Genomic DNA, 24,563 nt, shown 5'->3' on the forward strand with positions numbered 1-24,563 from the left:
AAAAAGGCAAAAAAACCCCATCCCTTAGGAGAAATCCCCCTCGAACGAAAAGCCCCCTGAGTCCCCCCCCCCCCGCCCCGCCGCCCCGTCCAGGGCGGGCCACGGCCTTTACGGCCCTGCCCCTCGCACCTCCACCTGCCAGCAGCGGAGGTGTCACGCATAACCACTGCCGCCTCTCCTGCGGACGGACCTCCCCTCGGCGGCCGCTCCCCGCCTCTCCCCCGACACGACCTCCCCCCGGCAACCGGCCCCGCCGCCGCCGCCGCCCGCAGCCCCACGCCCGTTGCTCGGCAGCTGCGAGTCAACCCAACCTGCTGAAGCTGGGGGCGGTGCCAATGGGAGGGCGGAGGGGAGGGGAAAGGCGCATAGCTATCTCCTATTGGTTGAGAAGGAACGTGGGCGTGGCCTGACTCCCGGCTCCCTCTTCTGCTACCGGTGAGACGAGGTGTCAGTGCGCGCTGAGGGGGCGGGGCTTAGCCGGCTAGCGGTGGCGGTTGCGCGCCGCGTTAGGGAGGGACTGCGGCGGGCGGGGGAGCGGAGTGAGGGGGCGGCGGCGGGCGGGTGAGTGAGAGAGCGGGCGCGCGCCGCCGGGTGTAACGCGGAGCAGCGGCAGCGCCGGAGCGGAGGTAGGAGGGGGAGCCGCGCGAGCGCCCGGGTGGTCGCCTCTCGCCCTCGGCCGCTCTCACCTGTCACCTCCCGGCTGCCGGGCTCTGGCGGCGGCGGCGGGGCAACCCCGCGCCTCACCCCCTTCCCTCGGCTTCGTCCCTCCCCCCCCCCCCCGCCGCCGGCCAGCCGCGCGACCTCCGCCGCTCGCGCACCCCGCCGCCGTTGGGGCGGCCGCCGCCCACCTTCCCCCCCCCGCCTTCTCCTCCCCGGCCCTCATCCCGCCGGGAGCCGTTTCCTGGCGGGGTCGGTGGGTGTCTCCGCCAGCGGGCAGCGCCCCGCTCCTCAGCACAGGTACCGCCGGCCCCCGGGGGATGGGGGTCCGCTCGGGAGGGCGCAGAACCCGGTGGGAGCGGTCTCTCCGCGGCACCCCCTCCGATCGGGTGCCCCCGGAGGGAGGGAGGGGGGACGGCGGCGGCCGCCTGTGGGATTCCGCCTGGGTCTAGCTCTCCGGCTGCAGGGGCTTCCTCTAAACAGATACTCCTTAGGTGATTATGATCTAAGGGAGGGAGCGTTTCTCTGGCTTTGGGGGTTTTTTGGGGGTTGTTTTTATTTTTAATGAGCCGCACTGTTGCATGGGGTTGTGGGTTTTCCGTGCCGCTGGTGAGAGAGGATACGCTGGTGGTTGGCAGGTAGGTGGGTCGGTCGGTGGTGATGGAGAGCCGTCGGGGGGGGGGGACAACACCCGGGAGAGGAGGCAGTTCCTCAGTTGGAGCCGCTGGGAAGCAGAGGGATGCCGGGATCCCCCTTGCTGGGCTATTCCTTGGTTCCGCTCTCGGGTCTCATCTTTTGTATCGGTCGGTGAACAGGGAAAACTCGATTTCTATCCTTAGACTTGAGCGTATGGAAGGAAAAATGATTTTTTAAATTTTTTTTTTTTTTAAGCGAGGTTTTATGTGTTTGAAGCAATGCCCCTTTCCAGGGCTGGGGAAGCCAGCTCGGTGCCCATTCTGCTTTCTTCGGTGTATGTGAGGGCTCTGCTTGCTGTTGCTGAACTACTCCAGCCTCCCTCCCTCTTGGAGATCCTCCTCCTGTCTGCATGGCGTCCTGCCTACCATGGCTGCGGCAGGTAGCTGTCTGAGACAGCAACAGCCTGGCACTGCCATAGTGACATTAGTAATGATCATGCAAATCCCTCTGTGCTGGGAAGCTACTGCCTGACACTTCTGCTCAGTAGGCTTGTCAGGATGGTAATAGATTAGTCTACGGTCATATCTGGAGGACTTCTTCCTTACTGCAAATACATAGTTATTTAGCGACGCTTTGGAACGTCTCAAATAGGCTGGGAGGAAATATTAAAACAGGAAGGCTAGGAAAACCCGTTGGCACAGTGGTAGATGCAGATCGTGAACGGCCTTCAGGTTCTGCAGTGTTGCTGGAAAGAAGTTTTAAATCATCCTATTAGTTTCTTTTGTTGTCCTCATGCCTCTTCTGTTTTTCAGAGAGATGTTGAGCACTGCAGGCTTCCAGTATAATGAGTGATCAAGTTGCATATTGCCAGTTGATAGTGGTTTCTTGGCTAGTACAATCTATAATTCCCATTTCATTTTACTATCTACGAGGGCACTTAACTATTTTTTTTCCAGATCTCAGTGTAGGAGTGGCAAGTTTAATATTTCACAGTCTGTTGGGTTTGCCTGAAACAACATGATCTTTAGGATTTTTCTGGTCTCTGTGTGTGTGTGTGGTGACTTAAACAGCAGAGAGGTCTGCAGCTGAAAAAAAAAAGCAAGCTTTTTATAAAATATACCTTCCTGGAATAGCAACATGAAGCGCCATTTTAATAGGTGGTTTGAGTAATAGAAATATGGGCTTTTTCTGTTGTACAGACTTAAATACTACCTGTAGTTGTGTGGGTGTTTAAGATTTCTGTCATTTTGCTCATTTGGCAATAGGAAATAAAGTCTCCCCTTTGTACTTCTGGCAAAATGTTCTGCAAGGAGAGCTCTCTGCCTAAAGCCTCTGCAATGAGTAACTCTCAGGAGTATGGCCTTGTTTGTCAGTTTTCACCTAAAACTGTAATATTTGGGGATTTAAATCAAAACTGTGTAAAAATGTTTGTCACCACGCTTAGATTTTTCTGGCACGTAGAAAAACTGGATGATGTATTACAATGGGTGAAAGACCATAGTTTATAGGAAGGGGGAGAAATCTAAAGCTGTAGCAATGAAATGCTACAAGTGCTATACCATATTTTGGAACTAATTTTGGAATTAATTTCAGCCATTGCATAGACGTGCAATTGAAAGCAGTTATTATTCAAAAATACACATGTAAAAATGCTTTGAGTATGCCTGATTTTTAACTTTAATTGAGCGTTGACAATCATAATGAATCTTATATATAATCTATTGTTGGTTTATTTTAAAGTTTGTTTTTTGATAATGTTTTAGACTTGAACTTTATGAAAGCTGAAATTAGAAATATGTTCTGATTCCTTTTGTCTGACAACTCTCATTTTACAGAATTGTAGCAAACCTGTTAGTGCTGTAGCTGATCTGCTCTGGTTTAGTTTTCAAAACTTGAAGTGTTGAAAAAAAAAAAAGAAATTGTGGATCCATTTTAATGTTCCCATAGATCCTTTCACTTCAGTTTAATAATGATGAGGAGAAAATACACTTTGAGATTCAAGTACTGAAATGTTTACTGTAGCTCTATATTCCTAACAAAACCCTTGAGAATATCAAGTTCATAAGCTTTTTAACTAGTGAAATAGCTACAGGAAAATGTAAACATTTGTATGGTCAGTATAGAGAGAACTTCTTTTTGTAAAGAGGTTTGTGCTAGTCTGTTGGAAACTATTATTGGAGCACTGGTATGGTTAACTATAGTGCCAGCATGGTTTGACACTGGCAGTGGCTATTTCTGTTGTTGTATGGAGCAGGACTATGTGAGTGGGAGGAGAGCTAAGACTGCAAGTACAAGGTAGAATAAGAGAATAATTTCTGTATGCAGAAAACACCCTCTCTCTATATATAACGAAAAGCCAGTTCAGTGCTGTTATAAAAATAGCTATTTATAATACTGACTATATATGGATGCTCTTGAAAACTGTTCACATATAAGCATTAGCTTTCTCTCTCTTGAACACACAACACTCAGCAGTAGAAAGATGGAGAGAAAAAACCAACCAGCAGTTTTCCTAGGTGTTGTTTAAGCTCTGAATAAGATACGAATTCTTGTTTATGAGAATTTTGTTGAGCTTATATGCTTACTCTGAGCAGTGCATGAACATGGGTCATGAAACAATGTTAAGAGAGAGCTACCCTGAAAATTTGTTGACATGGAGGATAAATGAAGTCATACAGAGCTCTGTGTACGCTCATCATGTGAAAGGAACAAGAATGGCTTACGTTTGTCATAACTTCTATTTGAGAATTTTGAGGAATTTTAGCTCTACTCATGAGTTAAACCCAGCAACTCTTGATTTTTATCTAGATTTTTTTTGTTGTTTTTTCACATCGCAACATCAAGACATGAGACTGATCAGTGACTTGCTGTCACTAAAGAATGTATGTGATATAATGAGTAACAGAGTTTATTTTCTGGCATAAAATTCTGTATTCTATGCTTCGCTATCTAGATAAAGATTTGTTGGTGAATGGTAATATCAGCTTTCTGCATCAGAAGCAGTAAGAATTAATTTAATTATATAAATTAAAGTGAGCATTAAAACAGTATGTAAGTAACTGAGGAAGTCACTGTTACAACATTAGTCTTCTTGCCGAGCCTGTGCGGTTTCATAAAATTAAATATGGATGAAAGGAAAATGTTAAACTTCTGAATATTCACAACGCTAATATATTCAGCTTTTAAAAATAAGCTTTTTTGTTTAGAATGTGATAATACATTTATTTGTCACGGTGTTAAATAAGATATTTTAAGTTGGCAGAAATAATTGTGTTAAATATCTTGTTGAAATCACAATGAAGGAACCCCTTTGAAAGGGTTTGCATATCTTTAACTCTGTTGCTATAGAAATACTGCGTATAGTCTTTTTTTTTTCCTCCCTTCTCTGAGGCAACCATGAGAATTTCATAGGAATAGGCTAGCCTTCAGAGAACTTCCATGGCCATTTCCTTTAGGCAAAATAACACATGGGTTCTCAAGTTAGAGTTGTTCTACTTCTCTTTTTATATGAAGACTGATACCTCAGTTATGTTTAGTTGCTGTGGAGTCAAAATAATCTATTGCTGTGTCTTAAAATGAGAAAAATGTGAATGGAATAAATAGATAGCTATAGTTAATATATGATGTCTTTCTGTAATACTTACTTGTGATTCTGGTGACCTAAACACTGTAGTAACTTTAAATTCTAGTTTTAGTGCAATTACATTTATTTGTCTAGCATTACTTCGGAAGAGGTTTTAGTGTGTTCCTGTTTGGCTTCAAGTTTGTATTCCTAATCTGAGATGATTGAATGTTCTAGTGTTGGAATTGTCCATTAATATCTTGACAATTAATCCTTTAGTTGATGTTTTGTTAATAATAGGATAAGTTAATTTAACACTGACACTTATTTTGGAAAAAGAAGATAATCTTGCTGTGGATGGCATTCATGAGAAATACTTGCCTGGCAATATTTTTTGAAAAAGGTGGGAGAAGCCCTCAAACGAAAAAAAAAAAAATAATTAATCTCTCAAAAAGCAAAATGTGAATTAGTTCTTAACTGAATCCTCATTATGCCAGCTGTGAAGAGCTCTGTTATTTTGGTGAAATGCATCACGGTCTCTGTTAACCTTTTCTTACAGATGATTGTAGAAGTACAGATGTTAACATTAACACACTGCTTCATGTAACTGAAGAAAAGGGAGGATGTTGCTGTAAGGTTCAGTAAAATCAAATATTTATTCAGCTATCAAGTATTAAAAAAAAATAATTCTTGGAGATGGGATATGAAAACAAAACTTTTTTTACCAGACTTTTTTTTCATAATTAGGTGTCAGTGTTTGTCATCGTGTATTGTAGGAACTCTACATTTTTTAGTGAATTCAGAGTAATGGGTAATGCTTAAAATTACTTATTTGTAGGGAAAAATTATTTTTTAGCCTAGTTCCTTAGAACTGAATTTTGGTTCATCTCATCATCTAACAACTAATTGTGAAGTTTGTGGGGAAACGCTTAGTTTTCAAACTCATAGAAGTTGTTGTTGTGCTCTTGAAATGGATTTTTTTAAGTTCCTATTGAATTGATAATTATTTGGGGTAACTATCTGCCATAGAATGACTCAGGGAGTTCCTCAGTATGTTGAGTGCTTATGAAGTGAGCAACTTACGCTGCTGGAAAATCCCACTTACATGTGAAGTAACTGAATAGCTACTTGAATGCACATCACTTCGGTGCTTTACAGTTTCATCCCTTTCTGACCTCGAGAAGGTAGATAGATCCTCTACTTGACCTGTGTGAGATAGGTTGGCTGACATTTTAACTTGTTGGAAAAATCTGATTTCACGGCCGCAAAATAACTGCTGGCTAGGAAGTTTTTTAAGCTTTGTACCAGCAAGTGGGACTTTGAACTTAAATATTTATCTTTAAAGCATAGAAACTTGAGAGCACAGTAAATTTGTGTTTATAAGCTTCCTACTTGTTGCTAGATTTCCTAATCTTAAGAAGGTCATGTTTATTTTTTGTGTAATTCGCATCTCACAAACTGCCCGTGTTTGCCTATGCGTACATCAGCACGATGCTGGCACTGACAGAGCAGAAGGTCTGCCGTGCCCTAGATGTTGCAGACTCACAATGCTTGGTGGTGGTGTGTGATGCTGTTTTTCTTTCCCTCTCCCTTTTCATCTGGACAACGTTTCTAGATGATGGCGAAGAGGTAACTCTGTTCTGATGGAAGTCTGTAGTAGATAAGCTTCCAAAGCTTGCTGGAAGGATTTGGGTATTACTCTCTGCTGGCTCTTAAAACAAATGTCTGGTAAGATTATCTTGCATGCTGCAGCGTATCATGTTAATTGCTGGTTCATCAGATCAGTTTTCCATGAATGAATGTTCTGCATCTTCCAAGATGGTGTGGTTTTTTTTTTTTTTTTTTAATAGATTGCAATTTTGACTGTTACCCGAAATAGTAATAGCAAAACCAAGGTGTATGGAAGGTGAGGATATGTCATAGTCAGCTCTTCATAAAGTTCTTCTTGTTAAAGCTATTAATTACAGTTGTTCTAAATTTCTGTTAACCTGCTGTGTTTAGTAAAAACTTTACAGTAGCTGAAAACAAATTGCAGGAAAAGATTCCTCTTATGTTTTTTACTTTAACACTTGGCAGCATTTTGTTTATTCCCTGGAGTCAGTAAGCCCTCTCTACAAATATTTGTGCACGTGTAATAAGGTAAACATATGTTCAACTTCAGTTATATTGCTTATGGAGAAGTATATGCAGGATTGGGTCCATCTGACTTTTTTATGTGATACTCTTCAGAAATCTTAAAACTGTCAGAACGTACAGTACCTTATATAGTATATGAAACTGTTTTTAATATCACAATTGATATTTCGAATTTGTGTTGCTGAAAGTAGTTTGCAGACAGTACTGGCAGCTCATAAGTGTTTTCTGTGTTGTTAGAGTATGCTTTGGGGATTAAAAATAGGGAATGGGCATAGATTTATGATAATTTAGAACCTAAGTTTGCTTTTTATGCTATGTACCATTTCAGATCAAAAGTAGTTTAATTTGCTTATGCATAGCATTATTAATCCAAAATTTCAAGGTCTTTATTGGTCAAAGAGGAGGCAATTGTCATAGCTGTGACAATGGATGATAATAATTTTCAGTTGTGAACCCCAGAACATACACTTTTAAAAAGTTATATCCTTTTTTTATTGCAATATGGATGTTCACGGAAGTGAGGCTAAATCTATTGATGGGTATAAAATACCTCTTCTCCAACTTTCTGCTGCTGTTTTAATAGAAAATTGTTTAGGGTATTTTGAAGAGATAATTGACATCAGGGATGCAAGAGGAGGAGGTTGTCTAATCAGGAGGTTGTCTAATCAGACCTTCTTCTCAAAAGCAGTATTTTCCCAAAAAGATATTTATTCCTAAAATGTTACTATGAAGAAGTTGTGTAAAATTAAATTATTCTTCTCCTTCCAGAGCACCTTTTTTTCTTCCTCCCCGCTATGCTCAACTCATTTTAATGGCACGCCTGAGTTATTTTGAGCACTTGAAAGGGAATTCCAGCTAAAAGTAAGCAAAGGCCCTTGGTGCAAGCAGGTTTTATTGTACTTCCGACTCTGATTTCCACCCCCCCCACCCCCCCACCCCCATTTTTTTGTTTGTTTGTTTCTGCTCTTAATCTACCACATCCACAATGTTGCCATCTGGTTGTTTGCTTAACCTCTGCAAAAAATGCTTCCAGTCTTCCTTGCCTTGCTTGTCAGACAAGGATGGAGTTGCCGCCTTCCCAAATTCACCACTCCAGACATGCACATGTAGTATGCTGTTATCTACCTAAATCTATAAGCTTTAAAAAAACAACCAACAGAAACCCTCCAAATCCCTCACCTTAACTAATCCTTGTATGAAAACACCTACAGTGAGTCCTATGCTCACTTCAGAAGTTTCATGCTTCAGAAACTTGAGTCTTCCTTATGGACCTCTTCACACTTTCCTGATCCATCTGTTCATCTAGCACAGCTTCTTCTCTATCCCTTCACACAGTCTTAGGCTTTTGAAATGCAAGACGCCTTTGCAGATCCTTTAATTGGTAGTAGTCTTTATTTTTACTTCTCTACATGTTTTTGTATTTCTTAAAAAAACCCCAAACAACCCCCCCAAAACCCCACCCCAAAATCTTGTGTTTCTTCTTTTTTAGTTGAAATTATTATTTAAAAGGATGTTTTAAATTACATGCCATTATAATGTTTTTATGCAACCATTATTTTTCTACTTAACTGTGAAGTCTTGTTTGGGTACAGCTTGTGTTTGAAGACAGTTATTTATGGAGCACTGTAGCTGTACATCGTGATGTAGTCAGTAATGTGTTGATCCGGTAAGTCTATAGACCAAAGCTACTACTTTATGCAGTATAGCCTATTATAAAACAGAAAACCTTGAAGTGAGGAGTGGCTAGTGCTGATGAAATGCTCTGTGGAACAGGTGGGACTTCGAAGTTTTATTTTGGTTTGAGGGAAGGTTGCTTATGCAATTGTTCCATCTGTCCATCCATCTGTCCATTAGCCTGTCCTCCCACCCTGCCAGTAACTTCTCAACCACTTGCTCAATTCCTACTCTGGCAGAGGGGCAGTGTTCTCCAGCTCTGTTGCAGACATACAGGTCTTGTGGAAGCAGGCAGATGGCTAGAGAAGAGACTGGGCAAGAAAGAGGGGGAACCCCGTTCTGTGTCTCTGTGGTCAGTCTGTAGTAATACATGATCAGGGCATTTGCTGCCTTTTGCCAAGCCAATGAGCACAGCAAATGTAGTATGGAAACTGGGAGAAACATGAAGCTGTTGTGTTGCTGCGTTGTGCATGATGGGGGGGGATATCACAGGGGCAATAATTTGGGGATGCTATTCTAGGAGGGAAATAAGGGTACTCTCATGGGTGGACGTGAGACCCAGAGTTATTGTGGGAGACCTATTTGACATTGCCTGACATAGGTTATGCAGAAATTTAAAGAATTTCCCATCTTTTAAGGAGATGGGAGGGAGAGCTGGTCGGTTAAAACCTATCCTAAAGAGCAATGAAAAGGAGAGAATTGTAGGTGGAATAGAAAACGTGTCATCTGATGTACGTGGGTAAGAGGTTGTACATATCCTACAAAATGAGTGACAGAAATATGAACTTGATGCAGGAAGAAGAGTGGCAGCCAACCAGGAGGAACTTCAAACATAGAACCTCATATATAGAACAGAGGGGGATTAGAGACAGAGGTGCTGTAGCACAGCAAAACAAATCAAAATCACTGAAATATTTCTTAAAAAACTCGGGAGGGCTGAAATGTTTTGTTTGGTTTAGAATGTCAAGAACTCTACAACTTCAACACAACAAATGGGTTGCTTGACTGTCTTTAAAAACTATGTTACTGCTATAAATAAAAACAGATTTCAGTATGAAGGTGACTGTGTGGGATGCCCACAGTAATAGTAACAAAACACTGTTTTCAGAAGGTGAACCTTGACTTTGCTTTTCCTAAGCAAATAGCTATTCCTGTCATTTGGAGATCATTAAATCTGTTTCAGTAAATTCTATATATATTGACATTTGAGTTGCCTAAAGCTCTGTTGAGTGAACAGCATATTTGAAAAAAGTCACAGCCTTACTTTTGTTAACCTAGTTGTTTTTCAGTTGCTTCTGCTGACTCAAATTATTTGATGTAACTCACAGAAAAAAAATCCATGTGTATTTTTAATTTATTTGGAACTTAAGATTATTTTAGCTGTAAGTTTGGAGACTGGGAGATGTTTTCTGGGGGTTTTGGGGGGTGTTTTGCTTTGTTGTTTTTTTTTCCTCATGAGGTAAATCAAATTTGTTTATACAAGTCACCATAAAATACACTGACTAAAATTGTGTTGAGGATAATGCGTATAGATGAGAGGAGATAGGAAGGTAGTTGTATTAAGGCCAAAGTCTCCTTAGCTTTGATCACACAAAGTACTGTACATCCCTGGGACACCAGGAGGCCTATCCTGTATTTTTCCACACCAGTAAAATGGGTAACCTTTTGTTTGACTGTTCCAGTTATATCCACTTAAAATAACATTTGAGCTATTGTTGGCTATTTCACTGAAAATGGAATGGCAGATCAAGCTTGTTAGCTTGCTCTTCTTCAGAGAAATTAGCAAAGAGGAAGTATGCTGTCCTTTTAAAGATTAGACTACACAAAGCTTCAATGCTAGTGTAAAAAAAAAAAAGTTCAATTATTGAAAATATGAATAAAGCTTTACTCTAGAAAATTTACTTTCCCACTCTAAATTAAATACATATATATTTTTTAAAAGATATTTGGTCTCTCTTAATAGCTCAGACTTGTAAAGAATTTATTAACAATAGTTGTAACTTTCACTTTGTGACTATCAAAGTCTTCTGGATTTTTCTTATATTGCTTAGGATTTAATATAACTTCTTCCTCACTTCCTGATTTTGATAATTAGTTTTATTTTTGTTCTCTTTTTACTTTGTGAAATAGAGCAACTCTTACAACAGAACAGTCACATATTGCTGCCCCCTCCCTCACCGATTCCAAGCCCCAAGCACCTTTACTATCCAATAAGCATACATACCCCCAAATTTGTGAAATGACTTGTAGTATAAAATATGTAAGGGTGATGGTGTGGGGCATGTAATGCATGAAAATAAGAATGTGTTTTTATACTGTCAAATCTTGAGGGTCGGGACTGTGAGATGGGACCCCCATGCAATTTGTGCTTGTGGAAGTTGCTGTACAGATAAATAACCACTTCCAGTTTCCTCCATCTGTTGTGACTATAAATAATACTTAGAAAGGAAACTACAGTATCTTTTCCGTCCTTAAGCTTGTTTTGCATACAATGGTGAGAATTAAATAATGAAAGCTGGGTTGTAGTAGTGGAATCACACCAGGGATGAGACTATTTTGTTGAGCGTATTTACAGATAATTTTTTTTTTCTTCTGCTGTGGAGCCCTGACACGGGAGACCAGTGCACTGGGTCTTATAGAGGACTCTGTACCTTATTCTGGGCCACGTGATCGAGAAGGCTCTGGCACTAGGTTCTGGTGAGAGGTTGCCCCTGTGGATGGACTTCCCACTGGCCTTGAGCCTTCCCGCTCAAGGTGAAACACTGCCTGGGCAAGCTGTAGTTTGGTGTTACTCAGTGGGTAGTAGTCCTTGTGCTGCGCTGCTCATGTTTTAATGCTAGAGGCTTAAACTGGGGAGCTGCAGATTCAGTTTAGTGTTCGAAGTGCGGGATTTGACAGCTCTGTATGTAGCATATATATTTGTGCGATGTTAATTTGTGGGCTTTTTTTATCATTTCGTGGCTCATTCATATCTCTTGGGATGAAAATCCAGTCCACTTGTGAAGCTGAAATAATTGGATTTTATTTCAGGTGCAATGACAGATGAAGATTAAAATGGACCTCTAGAATCAATTATTTTTGTGAGAGGGATGGTGAATTTTCCCTAACTTCTTTTTCCTTGTCTGATAGACTTTAGCATTTTATTGAGGAACTATGGAACACATATAAAAGAAATTGTAGGCTTTCATATTCATTAAATATGGCAGACTGTGGTGGTGAAGTCCCTCTGCTGAAAACCAGAAATAAATGTGAACATGATGTGAATTATTTCATGTTTGCCAATGCCTGGTAGCTAAATAGAACAGATTTTTATGATGATACCACAGAAAAAATGGCATTATAGTATGCTCTTACTTGGAATTTGAGTCTAGAAGCAAAATATCAAAAGATGAGGTTGTTTTTAACATGTAGTAACACTTGCATGAAAATTCTTTTGTCTAGTTGCATTTTGCAAGCAAAAGCACAAGTATATTACTGTAGTGTAGTATGTGCTTGTGTTTAGGTTCTCTAGGGTTAGTGGTAGAAAAGCAAATGATGCTGGGCATGTAAGTATGTGTAGACTAGAGAATGTATGAAATGTACTGTTAATGCTCTACAGTTTTATTATAAATCAAACTGTTAAATTATTTGTTACAAAATCATATTTTAAATCACAAAAGCCTTATTTCATGCTGTACTTAATCTAGCTTGGCTAAGAAGTAGTTCTTAGGAATGTCTTGCTGCTGTTTCTAGTATTACTGCATACAACTGGTTCCTGTATGGACCACTTCTGTAGTCATTTATGATCCTTCATGTGGGACTGCCAATGGGCATGTATTGATATTGGGAAAACACTGGATTTACTTTTTTTAGATATATATATAAGGGATATACTTTTTGTGTCTTTGATGTGGAATATCTTAAGAAACAGAGAAAATGATAGCATATTAACAGCTTATTTTCTCCTGGTAACTTTTTGTTTTAAGAAAACTGAAAGTGCTTGTACAAAGGCCCCAAATTATATTGGAATTTTTGCCTTTTAAGTATGCCTCTGAAAAACGTCAACTGAAATTATCTAAAAGGTATGAAGGGAAGTGTTCTGAAATAATTTTCAAGGAAATATTCTGCTGGAATATGTGCATACCATTTTTTTTTCTACTAGCTTCTTCAGTTTGATAAATAGTTTTCCCTTTTCTCTGATTAAATGAAGGAAGTGGACATTCTCTTTCAAATGTTGTTCCTTAACAATACAGAATAAAGTAATCTATGTTGTTATTATCAGTTTTATAGTAGTTATAACTCATTAAGACGCTTTCTAATAATTCCAATTGAGGAAAATAATACTGCCATTTAATTAATAGCAAAACCAAATCATTGGAGGAGGAAAACCATAGCTCAAACTAATCTAAAAAGCCAATGAAAGCAAGTGTTGAGCAATTGCACTGCAGTACCTAAAGGAAATGTATTCCTCATGAAGGGGAAATATACAAAATATGTTTCCAAATTAATTTCAAGTTAAGATGTTGGTTGTGGGGTGAGAGAATACTGTGTGTGCCATTGCTAGCTATATATGGTACAGCTGTGACTGGAGAGCTAAAAAAAGTGGCATATAAGTCAAGGTAACAACTGGTCTAAATTCCAGAGGAGTAAGAGTTCTAGTGTTCAGCCATTGGCTAACACTTTTTTGGTTCAAGTTACCATGTTTCTAAAATATTATAAACATGTCATACCTGAATTAAAATCTAAACACTATTAAACATAGGTCCTTATGAGCTTTCACTTTTAGAACAGAAGGATTAGGTGAAAATAGGACTTGGTCCTTAGGTAGTGTGAAACAGATTAGTTAAATTGACAGATAATTAAGTATTATTTACCTGCGTTTGTTATATATTGAAAATTGTATCTCTTCTGTCAACACTTTTGAGAGCCAGTTTTTGCAAACAAGTAGTCTGAGCTTTTAGTTTAAAATTTTGCGAAAATTATGGGACATCAAGTAAGCATAGCATACATGTTTTTCAATTGCCCTCATGCCTTCAAGGAGTTCAGGTAATAAAACATTGCGTGCCACAGTATAAATAACTTTAACCAATAGTTCAAAGATATCAAGTGAAGTAAATAAAATATATTTGGAAAGAGTGGCAACATAGATGTGGTTTTAAAAATCTGTAGTGTACAAGGATCTGTGCTGAGCATGACCTGAAACAATACTTTGAGTTCCATGAATGGGCCTATTTAATTGCCTCGTTTTTTATCTCTTATGTATGAGGTTTGTGAAACAAGTTGGAGAAATACAAATTGGAGCAAGATTTGAAAAAACAGAAATCTATAGCGTGCTTGTGCCTTTTGGTAGAAACTGTAAAAGTGCTGGGCTGTATCTGAACCTGCTGTGTGGTTTTCCCCTTTGTTCCTTGGCTCTGTTCGGGATGGTGCCTTTGTTCTTCCAGGCACCACTATTCGTGTGCTGTTGTTTGTACAGTTTTAAGGTAGAAAAGAGCTTGGTGTTTTCTTTGAGGCATGTTTGTAATGATTCTTTTATTTAAAGAGTGTAACCATCAAGTAGTCATTTTGCAAAATAACAAGCATGATCCTCCCCCCCCCAAGTTTTATGGTAATACTATAAACTGCCCTGTATTGTATTCCTTGACCATTGACTTTCAGACAGGATTAAGACTATATAATGAATTACTGTTGAAGGGAAATTGTGGATTGTAGTCCTTTTTCTAGAGAATAAGCAGATCTTACAGGACCTGGCTATTATTTTTTTGTAAGACTTAGTCATTGATACTCTAATGTATATTTAGTGAATATTAACCACAGAACTGGGAGTCCTTTTCTAAGGACTGTATTTGCAGTGAATGTTTAATAAGTAAACGTAACAAATGTTAGGAGTGGGATCTCCCAGCTCTTCTGTACCCAGATTCTCTGTGCAGAGAGCAGTTGAGATTTATTACCTAACTCTTTCTGGTTTGCAAAAGAGAAAAACAATCCCAGCACCACAATGAAATAAAGTTGGAGCCCTGAACCCATCTAGTGTTCAAAAGATTTTGTTTATCTGGAGGCTAGGTTACAATAATCTTGTCTTCTGAAAAGGTAAAGCATTTCTTTTGTCACTACGTTGTTTAGTAATGTAGTTGTTAAATGTGGTTTCCTGTGAGAAGCAAGGTGTTAGTTTTGGGCTCTTGAGCATCTCAAAATCTGAGCTGTCCTTTATATATAATTCATTCAAGTGGAGAAAAAAAAAGTTGGTTATTTAGTACAAGTTGTTCAGCTGCATAATGCTCTGGTTTTCTGGTCATACATTTAATGGTTTTGTTCTTCTAATTAGGACACAAAAGCCCACTATGATCGTGATAATATTTTTCTCTTGAAGGTTAAATGCCTGATAGTAATAAAGTCATAATTGCATAAACTTTACATTCCTAGCTTTGCAGTTCAGTTATGCTCTTGTATATGAAAAAATAAAACAAATGGAGTAAAGAGTATCTCTTCTTCATAAAAATAAAATATGCAGGTAGTGTATTCTTGGGTTTAAGTAGTAATTAACAAATGAGGTGATAGAATGTGGAAGTATTGAGGGGAAGCATTGCTTGTGAGAACAGGGGAGGCCGGGGAAGTCTTTTGCTGTAGTACAACTATAAACACATTTTGCAAATACCGTAATTCGGGAACAGGAAGCTAACTTGCTTTTTCAACAGGGGGAAATACATCTTTAAGCTGTCTGTAAAACAGAGTGTAAAAGCAGATCTTGCTAATCTCTGTAGTTCTTGAATTTTCTAGTATGGGTTATTCTGTTTGGTAGACTTCTACAGTTCTGAAATTTTTTTGGGACTTCTGAAAATTTTTAGATTAGGGAGAGGAAGAAAAAAAGGTCTTGTTTGGGAAAAAATGCTGGTGGAATATCAAGCCCAACGCTTCTGTGTTTATTTTAGCAATAAAATTTAAGAACTTCATGCTTAGATGCTGGTTGTATGCTATGTCAAGTTGAAATAGGAAAAAAGTCAGCCTGCAGTGTGCATACATTCATTTTTGCTGGAGCAAAAAATACACATGTAAATTTGATTCAATCCATTTCTGTTTCTCTGAAGTTTGAAGTTCTCTGTCACTCTGAAGTGAAACCTACCTCTGCTTTTTTTTTTTTTTACTCTTAAATAGACTTGCATTGAGCTTTGTAATATTCAGTATCGAATTAGATTCTGTGATTACATTCTTACAAATAGTACGATTGTATGATACAGGAATACTATGTGTATAGTTTATAAATGCAAGATGATCTTCTTAAGGGAATTGTAATATTAAGAAAGTATCTTTTGAAAATTATGGTGAACTATGTTTTATCAATTGAATGGAACAAAAAAAAGACCGAATCTAGTTAACTAATTGTATTTTACTCCTGCTGCTCTTTTGATGGTTGCTTCTCGATGTTTGCAATATGCAGTCAAACCTTTTTTTTTTTACTGTGTTTGTTTAATGATGTGGATACGATAGCTTATCCGTAATGGTGACAGTAATAAAATACTGAATTAGAACAATTCCACGAAGTCCTATTTGCTGATATCTCCAGAAAACACAGAATGCTGCAAGTGTTTTAAGAGTGAATCGTATTTTGTGTATAGGAAGTCCATCCCAAAATAACTGGAAAAGCTGATGCTCCTTTTCTTGATTCAGATGAGACTATAACGCATTGATCAGGTACTTTGAAAGAAGGAAACATGCAAAAATTCATTCACCTCTAGAAGACTGATATGTAGATGTAAAATTGATACTACTTCATAGGCTCTGCTAGTAAAGTATTAGGTATAGCAAGTTCTACTTTGTTAGTAGTCTTCTACATACAGAAGCTCTACTGTTATTCTGCTGCACTTCCCTGTGGCTAACAACTTGATATATGGTGGTATTATGAGATTTCTTTCATCACCCTTTAAGTTTTTTAATTCTGATTTTTATCAAGGTGTATTTCATAGCTGGGTCATACACATATGAACTCTTACTTTCTATTACTTGCCTGAGAATAAAAATTCACTATTACTGCCTATAGGGTTTGCTTTACAGCGTAAGATCATGTGTCAGTATCTTCAACATTAGTGCTTTACCAATGTTTTTCTACAGCTGGGTCTGTGTAATACTTGTTCACTCTGCATATTTAAGGCAGATACAAGATACAGTAAAGAAGATATGTCTATTGTTTAGGACCTACTCTTTCTACAAGGCATAGATGGTTTATTTGGTGGTAAGTATAGGATTCTGTTGTTAATGCCACATGTTTGTGTGCTAATCAATGGAAATGCATTGGAGAAGATCAGAAAATAATAAGTGGTAACTCCATATTATTCTGTGGTTTTGTATCAGTTAAACAAACAGTTACTTTTAAACCAGAAAGAATAAGTGTCTCTTCTTTTCATGAAGACTTTCATGTTTTGCTTACAATTTCTAAATATAAAACACTGTTTCTAAAATTTGAAATTAAGGCAATTTATTACAACTCGTAATGAGTGTTGAGATGAATGTGTCAAGTGATCTAAACTTGTTGAAGTACTGAAAACGCACCCTATTCAATTTTCATTCTGATTCCATTTAAACTGATAAAATAAATGAAGAGGCAAAGATCAACAAATAGTGATGTGATGTTAGTGGTGAGGGTTCCTTGCTTAAATGGGATATTACATTTAATAGCTATTAGATCGATGTAAAAGAGGTGTATTTCAAAGGAGGAAGGTCAAAGATAGTTACTGTTCTTTTGGTATTGCAAATCTGCAAAAACCAAAGGGGCAAAATAACTTCTGAAGGCATTAAGCAGATAAGGGATTTTCTGTTTCTGTTGGTAAACTTAAATGAGAATTTAATGAGAATTTCACAGTCTTGAAATCTGTTCCATTTTGGAGCGGTTGAGGGGAAGGAAGGGGATTCTTTTGACTTAAAATGCAATTCTACAAAAGTGTGCAGTGTGTGCTGTTTTCCCTTCTGTCTCTGCCCTGTTCAGCTCCCTTTTCGGAGTAAAAGTTCTAATTCACGGGTATAGCTGAATTGCTACGCTTAATAGCACTGACTGGTAAAATGAGAATAATCACTCCTGACTAGGTGCAGTCATAAGAACACAGATAAACTGTGACAACAGCTACAACTTAATAACCTTTGAAATTTCTAGGTTCCAGTGTTCTTTTAGATGGATACCACTTCACGCTATTTTCAATGTTCAGTGAAAGCAGTCTGAAGATGTGGTAAAACTGGAGTGCTCTAATTGTTCTGTGCTTCATGTGAGCTACTGTAGGTGAAGAATCCTATAGCCCTTTGTTAGTTTCCCTGGGATCCTAACCTTTTTTGTTGGCATTTGGGTGTAAGTCATTTAGGTTCTTCAAACAAGCTATGTGCTTTGTGGCCTTTTAATAATGAATGTGACATTTTTTGAGAAAAAACTTTGAACATATGGCTGAATTATTATTCAGTCTTTTTGGATTAACTGTTGTGACTCTTGGTTAGCTAAGGCAGTTTGGGTTTCAGCTTGTATGTTTCTTAGAGCTATATATAGGTTTTAAGTCCTGGAGTAACTACTGTAATCAACTGCCTTAGTCTGCTACAAACCAGTTTATCAAACTCCATCCAGTAATTTGTGTGTAAGGATGATAATCAAGTATGAGATAAACTAGTATTCACTTGCTAATCTGTATTTGGTAAATTATTCTTTTTATTAAATTACTCTTCTTGTAACAACTATGCTATTGTCACTGTGGCATCAAATGATGCCCTTTTAAGCTTCTGGGCTGTGTTGTTAAATAGGTGTTTTGTCAAAGTGCACAGAACAGGGCTCCACTAAATCTGAGGAAGAGATTATCTGATTTGAACACAGTGAGGACAATAGGATGTTTAGGGGTGTCTGTATGGGGCAGGGTCTTTGGGATAATATTCAGGATTGTCTTTACATGCTTGTAGCATTCTTATGGCTGTAGTCTGTGTTTCCTTTTGGCTGTTGACAGAAATCAGATACTGGATTTGCTACACCTGTGGTCAAACCAGTGTAACTGTTTCAATGTTCTTGGAAGATTGTATCTTAGTATGAGCCTATATGAAGTATTGTCATCTGCCTAAAAAAACTGGTCCTTACTATGTCATCAGGTCCATAAATCTTTGAATTACTTATGGTCTGCAGGTCTTACTATTGTTAATGATCTGCTTTTGGTTTTAAAAAAGATAAACCTTAGGAGCATCTAAAGATACCTAGAGAAGTTTCAGTAGCCTCCACCCCTTCTTTTAAAGGCATAGATCCTATGCTTGTGAATAATGCACAGCAATTTTTGAAGATGCTTCCTGTATTCTTGACTGGGGATTTTTAAAAGATACTGAAAAATCTGGTGACCTAGATGTATTGATTAGATTTTAGCTCCCTAGTCTTATTCTGTATTTAGCAGGTACTTTTTTAGTGTTACAAATGAGATTTTTACTTTCTTCATATAAAATTTGACTTGGTAGCTGTGAGAAAGCCTTTTGATTTCTGTAAAATACAAGGTGAGTTTCAGGGGAGTGGAAGAACGAGTATTAGAAGTGAATAGAGGAGGAAAAACTAACAATATCCTTCCCTAGTCATTAATTAGAAACTGGGTAATAAATATGCATTTTATTTAATTTTTTCATTAAGATATTTGGAAGTACCAATCTTAACCTTTGCTTAAGCAGTGAGTTTTATGCCTGGCTGTTCACTGCATGAATTACTGGTTTTATGACAATTTTGTTTTACATATGAAGATCCAGGTGTTTGTGCTTATCTCTTCCAAATACTTGACTGATCGAGTCTGATAGTAAGATATTTTCCATTTTCTAATGGTGAGAAGTAGTGTATCTGCCTTCAAAAATTTCCTCAAGCAGTTCTAGATAAGGAATTCCTAACGGAAGTTGTTTGGCCCTTAAATGAGTTTTTTTTGCATACTGCATAAACTGTGTTTATAACATGGAACAAAGCAATGTGTTTTGGACAGATGAATAAATTCCGGGCTGATGATAATGTGAGGTTTTTATTGGTGCCTCTATCTGCTCTTGCATAATTTTATATTGTATCAGCACCAGGGTGCAGTAAAATATTTTTTTCTAATGCTGTCTGTCAGCATTTAGAGGATGTCATCAGTAGATCACATTTTATTGTCAGGATGGAGGCATTTGAGGCTACTGAAAACTTCAGGAGCTCTGAGAAAAGGAGGGACTTTTTTAATCCATTCTGATGGATTAAATCGTGATGAAAGAGCCTTAAGCGGGTCAGAAGTGATGGTTTCAATGCCGGTTATACTCAAACTGTGTACCTGGGAAGAGGGCCACAAATAGTATCTCTGTCCTGTGTTATATTGTTTTATTTGAGGTAGTATTACATGTTGCAAATAGGCACACGATGTCTATGAATGGACATGCGTACTTGGGCTTTTTCCTCCCCTGGTGCCTCACTGTGGGGAAGCAGTGTTGGGTGGTTCTTTGATACGTGGATGTGATTTGGTAGCTTTTGAATTGTGCCTTGGCAGTCTAATTGTAGAAGGGAAAACAGAGTGAAGAAACTTAAAATCTCTTTTCTTAGAGCAATGTCTTTTACTGAATCAGGTTGTTTGTCCCCATATGCTGAAATGGGAGAGGGATATTAGAGAGAAGGGACCTTGTGAGCTAAGAGTTTTCTCTAGATTCTCTGCTTATTTAGTGTGGTGAGTAGGGGAGAGAATAGAAATCAGTCATCCTTCCTTGATTATAGGAAGCTACCCTTTCTAATTTGAACGCTGGTACACTCCAGAGAAATCATAAGTATGCTTAGAGTTAAGCAATCGATGGAAAGACAAAAATGTGATATTCTTGTGGTAATAAAAATACATAGTCTGCTGTTTAAGTAACTTCTCACTGAAGCCTTTTCTCCTCTTCAGTTTTCCAAGTAGTAAACTTTTCCCCATCATTCTGCGTCTCCACAGCAAATAAAAAGACTAAAATCCAAAGGAGAAACTGAGATGATAACGCATTTTTACCTATTTGTTTCATGGTTTGATCAGTGTCCTGCTTGTAGGTTTGCGGTTTTTATAGCATTATATCTTGATATTATCAGAGTTAGACTCCACAGTGTTCTCTCATGGCTTTTTAGACTTGACAGTCTTCTCTTTGTAATATGAAGTAGAGAATTTAAGCAGCTAATAAGTCATTTGCTATACAAATAAAATCACAAAGAGGGTATAACCACTGGTGAGGCAAACACTGGTAACTTAGAATGTCTTGAACAGTTATTTCAGGCTGTGTGCAGCATCTTCAAGGGAAATTAAAGTTCATCTTCTGTCTCTGTTTTATTTTATGGTCCCGAAGGAAGATGGCGCAGCTCTTACTGCTTCTTTGCATATAGGAAGTTAGTCCAGTGAAATAATTCCATTCTTGGGGGCCTCCCCAAGAATTGTGATTGTGAGTGAATAATCTGTTGCCTTAGTTTTATTAGCATTTTGGTGATGGATCATTGAAATTATTTCAAAACAAGAGTTGCAGTTGCTGATCCATTCCTGAAATTCACAGGCATTTGTGAATTTCAGTTTACCAAACTAACTGTTACTGTTTTGGTACCCACAGCAGTATCAACTGCCCTCTACTACACAGCATAACATACTGGTTTATTTAATGTACGGGGAATACAGAGGCAAAGCTATCTCTCTCTCTTTTTTTTTTTATATATTTCTTTTTTTATAACCTATAAAGACATCATCTGAAAATTCAAGAGACACTTCACTTTGCACTGAAAGACAGAACAGGCAATTCACCTTTGGCAGAATAGGCATCTGAGCCAAGATTAGCAACACTAAATTTAACAACTGTCTTAATTTAGGCACATCTGAAGGGACTGTGGATAACATAATGTTTAGAAAACTGCTGGCTGCCTTGAAGTCTGGGCAGGAGCAAAGGACTGTCTCAGGGCTAAGGAAGATGATGGCAAATTAAAATGTAGGAGTTAAGCATGGACCAGGATACTATAGGAAAAAAAACGGGATAACATGAAGTTTTACATTCCTCTTGTTGAATTAGGGAAATGCCTTCCTGTTGTTGTATAATACCCTCAGACACATTGTGCGCTATAGTTTGACATACCTACTCTGTGGTTCTTTGACACTTTTGGAGTTAAGGTTAGAAGGCATCTCTGGACATCCAAACCTCCTTCTCAAGCCCCCTCAAGGGGGTTATCCAAGCAATGTGTGTCCAGTCGTGTTTTGAATATCTCCAACATAGAGACTCTGCAGCTTCTCAGAGCAGCCTGCTCCAGTGTTCAGCCCTCCTCACTGTTACAGTGTTTTCTTGTGCTCAGACAGAGCTTCCTTTGTGTCAGTTCATGACCCTTGCTGCTTCTCCTCTCAGGGACACCTCCAAGAAGTATCTGATTTCATCGTCTTTACACCCTTCCAGGCAGTTAAACATTGATAAGATCCCCTTCTGGTCACCTGTCTAAATTCCTTGGCACCCTCACGTAGTGTATGGAGAGCAGCAATGTCTGTTGACTCATAAAACTACCCTGAAGACTCCAGCATTCCTGCAGTTCCTGTTGCACCATCTCAGATTGAGGGTTCATGTAGTTGCAATTCACACTGCCTCTTAAGTTTTTGGCTCAAAACTTTGACTTTTTTCGATTCTTAGATTTTTTTTGAATTTATTATTAAAATTGCTCTAATTATTCTGTTTATGGATCTTTACTAAGAAGAGTGAAGTTTCAAAATTCATTGAGTCATGTTTATTAAAATAGTATACGAGTACTTCAAAAATCCTGTAAGTCTCTCCAAATGGCCTTGGAAAATTATCTGCATCTCTATGTCACTGAACTGGTTGCTATGCTTCATTTGGTTTGCAAATTTAAAGGAAAAAGGGTTTCTGTTCTCCAACATGCGAGATCAACCCTGTTAATTTTGCATGTATTCTGAAAATGCTTTGAATGACTGAGGAGAATGTCTGAGCACTTCTTTTTCTCTCAGCCGTAAGTGAGGTCCACAGATGTTCCTTATGCAGTTGTAAACAGTGTTGCTCAGCAGCTTGTAATCTGATCAGAAGATGCTACCCTATCCTTTTCAGTCTCACCAATACATGTTCAACCTGCAGCTGGTTAATTATCTCTTCAGCAGTTCCTCTCTAATTCATCGGTAAACTCTGCTTGTTTTCTATTTCCGTGGATTAAGCTTCTGAATTAACAAAATGACAAGAGGAACATCGCAATCTTATTGATATGATCATGATGATGAGAGCGAACGGGTTATTCTATGGCAGCATGCTCTTCATGCTGATTTTTCATCTCAGAGGTGTGAGCTGCTAAAGATTCTAGTCATGAACAAGCAGTGTTATTTTTGGTGAGATTGCCATGGTGATCAGGTAGGTTGTGGAGTACAGTGAAGAAATATCTTTTCTCGATTTATGAGCCTGAGAGAAAAGGGGAATTTGGGAACCCCCATTAATCTGAAGCTGTCAGGATTTTTCATGTCTTGCCAGTACCATTCTCCTGTTGTAAAAACTGCAAGGAGCAGAGCACAGTAGCCCTGGTGTTATTCTGCCAGTATGAAATTGGCTGACTAATGCTTTCTAGCATTTGAGTTTCTGGAGTATCCTTAGTTTGCAGATGCTTGTGGTGCATGTCTGAGTAACTAGGTAATCTCAGTAGCCTTCTGCAAGTGTTGTGTCTTTTTTATCACAGGACCCTCCAGCCACTGCTGGAATTTTCAGGTTTTTAAGTCAGTCTTTTATACTAGTTAACCATCTCGGCCATTTCTCCTGTCCCTCCTGAATGCACGCAAACAGAAAGAAGTTAACACCTACTATTCTGATTGCAGTGTTGCATTATGAATCTGTTTGGATGTCCATTTATTCTTGCAGCGTTCTACTGCGTAATCCCTAAAGTAGGGGTTAAAGATGAATGGAACTGGATCATATGGAAAGGCATTTAATATAGCAAAAGAGCTTAATATATATAGAAGCAATGAATTAGACTTAAGTGAGGCTGTGCTAGAGTTGCTGCGGGGGAATAACATGATGTATATTATAAAGCCCATTGTTACTGCGCTGTATAGGCAAGCTCAGCACCTGTGCTAGAGACATAATACTTTTAACAGTGGTTTGGTTTCTTATAAAGAATGATATCCAAGTTAATGAGATCTTTGTGTCTTCTCTCAGAAGTTTATAGTTTAGCCTCTAAAATGAGTATGTACAGTACGGAAATCAATGAGGTGATTATGAGTTCTAAAGGTGAACATCATGCAGGAGTGGGACAATCTGTAGTTATTTTGAAGATAGGTGATTATTGGGATCCCTCAATTATTATTTTTTTTTCAGGGTAAGGCAATGTAGAGAAAAATATGAATGCTGAAGGATCTTTTGTAAAAACTAATATCTGGATGAAATGCAGGCTTGGTGCCCTTCTCCTTGTGTGCTCTGATGCAAACTGATTTGCCTACCAAATTGTAGTGGCCCAAGGAAATAGGAACTAACAGAAATACTACTGCAGTGCAATTTGAGATACAAATGAAACTCAGGATTTGGCCAAAATGTGGAAAACATTATTGCCAGTAATTAACTGGTATATAAGTTCAAATATCTTTTGCTTCTCTTCAGGGCTTCCACTTCTAGTTGCAGTTTAACTAAGCTGCAAAACAGGTTCTATGATCTATATTTAAATAATATTTAACTGCTGAGGATGCTGGTCCCAAATACTAATCTTTAATTGGTTGTGTAACATTTCCCTCTTCACAGGAACACAAAGGTAGTTCCAAAATTGAATTTGATAACTTGAAGTTTTATAATTACAAGTAGAAAATCTAAATTTAATTAGGAAAATATGTTGTCATGATTAAGCATTTCTTTGTAACTTGTTCATTTACTGTAGTGATACTCTTATGTGGTTCCTGCTGACCACATGGATACAGTGAGTGATGCTAAGCCTTAAAAGAATTAAGTATTG

At 38.5% G+C, this 24,563-nt stretch overlaps 1 protein-coding gene and 1 long non-coding RNA gene across 3 annotated transcripts in view; one reads left to right on the forward strand and one right to left on the reverse strand.

Annotated features, from left to right (window-relative positions):
• Window positions 1-214, reverse strand: part of LOC106898763 — a 4,475-nt gene extending 4,261 nt beyond the window's left edge. The window contains exon 1 of the long non-coding RNA XR_001413967.1: window positions 130-214. This is a non-coding gene — a long non-coding RNA (uncharacterized LOC106898763). The remainder of the gene's footprint in view (window positions 1-129) is intronic.
• Window positions 215-545: 331 nt separating this feature from the next.
• CDKL5 (cyclin-dependent kinase-like 5) overlaps window positions 546-24,563 on the forward strand; it is a 125,572-nt gene continuing 101,554 nt past the window's right edge. For both annotated transcript variants that reach the window (XM_014960299.1, XM_014960302.1), the window contains exon 1: window positions 546-626. The gene's annotated coding sequence lies outside the window, so the exon portion shown is untranslated. The remainder of the gene's footprint in view (window positions 627-24,563) is intronic.

This window comes from Calidris pugnax, unplaced genomic scaffold (assembly GCF_001431845.1).
Source record: "Calidris pugnax isolate Ruff unplaced genomic scaffold, ASM143184v1 scaffold188, whole genome shotgun sequence".
NCBI lineage: Eukaryota > Metazoa > Chordata > Aves > Charadriiformes > Scolopacidae > Calidris > Calidris pugnax.